Source organism: Anneissia japonica, unplaced genomic scaffold, assembly GCF_011630105.1.
Source record: "Anneissia japonica isolate Jap-2015-1 unplaced genomic scaffold, ASM1163010v1 scaffold287602_len1038180_cov171, whole genome shotgun sequence".
NCBI lineage: Eukaryota > Metazoa > Echinodermata > Crinoidea > Comatulida > Comatulidae > Anneissia > Anneissia japonica.
Genome location: NW_022734061.1, coordinates 808,332 through 810,002, shown reverse-complemented (window position 1 = coordinate 810,002; position 1,671 = coordinate 808,332). Strand labels below are relative to the sequence as shown.

Below are 1,671 nucleotides of genomic sequence, written 5' to 3'. Positions count from 1 at the left end.
TATCGAGGTACATTATTTTTTAGGCCTATCTTGGTAAAGTCCTAATGATAGATCGAAATATTTGTTTTCTAGCATTACTGCAAGCAGTTTGTTTCTATATTGTACCATGATTTATACATTATATTATATTTATATATAACAACTATATAGTTAATATATATACGGTAGGCTATATATATGTATGTATGTATGTATGTAATGCACTATAACATTGTAGCTTAAAACTTCGATCATGCTTAATAATTACAAAATAGATATTGTTTACTCCGAAACAGTTACAATATTATATCGTTTATACTCCCTTTAACCAACAATACCGAAAAACTTTCGTTCATTTCATTTTGTAACACGTGGTAACATGATTATTGTGAAATTCGAACCATATAAATTAATTAACAAACATGAAAGTTTACTCAACAATACAAACCCGTTTAATTCTCTTTAAAATAGTATAAAGAAAAAGTGTAACTCCACGAAAATAGAATAAAAAGTACAGCACAACAATTACAGTATAACAATTTGAACATAGGCCATACTTTTAACGTGAAGGGGACCAATTGTCCAAAATTTTAGATCCACTATACTCAGCCGGTCATTCATCAGAAGTGAAGTGTCCCCAAGAGAAGAAATCGGTAACTGGGTTGAAAGCTATATAGTAGTGCACAGACTCGGTGATTAGTAAAACGAATTGTTTTAGAAGATCCCGCTTCACACATATGCTGGCCACCGTAGCAGACTTGAAGAGAAAATTCCGTAATGATCGCACAATAACACCAAGGAGGTATGCAATGCACCATGGAATGAATGAGTTGATCTATCTAATTAGCGGTCTTAGCAGCTTAGTTCAACGGTTTTATAAGATCATTAACCAGCTTATTTAGAGTTTATTTACGTAATATATCAAAAACACATTATATATGTTTTCATGATACAAGGAAATATTAACGTTTAAAGTGTAAAACAAAAAATATTATAATTTAAAAAATATGTCAACTGTAAATATTTCCTTCAGTTTGAATATCTTATTCGAGCTATTATTAATTTGCTGCGTTACCAAGAGATGGGCTATTATTTATTCTCCGTATTGTAAACAGTAAAAAGAGAATTACCATATAACCTGTTTAGAATGTATCTCTATTCGTGCAATACAACACCATTAAATAAATAAGTACATTTAAATAAATATATATACATATAAACGGTCTATTTTTTTCTCTTTTCTTCCTTTCAAGACATTTATTAACTTCCATAGAACACAAGAAGATGCAATATAAGAATACAATATGTTTTTTTTTTAAAACGTAAGCTATGGAAGAAGGCATGATCCCGAGAAGATAAAGAACTTGTGATGGGCATGCCTGAAAAAGAAAATCGATACAGACAACAACAAAAAAGAGCCAGAAAACAAAAAAAGGAGAAAAAAATACATAAATGAATAAACAAACAAACAAACAAACAACTGAAGTTCATGCGAAAGCAGAACATATCAAATCTGACCGCAAATATTAATTTAATAGAACGAAATTAGGTGAAGTTTCAATTTTTTTGAAAATGTTCTTAGAGAATCAGCGTTTAGAATTGGGGGGAGGGGGGAGACTGTTCATCTTTGTAGGGCCTGGGTATCTAATATTATGTTGAAAACAATTAGTTTTGTGGGTAGGTATGTGAATA

General features: G+C 30.5%; 1 protein-coding gene across 1 annotated transcript in view; it reads left to right on the top strand.

Annotated features, from left to right (window-relative positions):
* LOC117116294 (pancreas/duodenum homeobox protein 1-like) overlaps positions 1–1,671 on the top strand; it is a 9,662-nt gene that overhangs the window by 3,409 nt on the left and 4,582 nt on the right. The window lies entirely within an intron of this gene.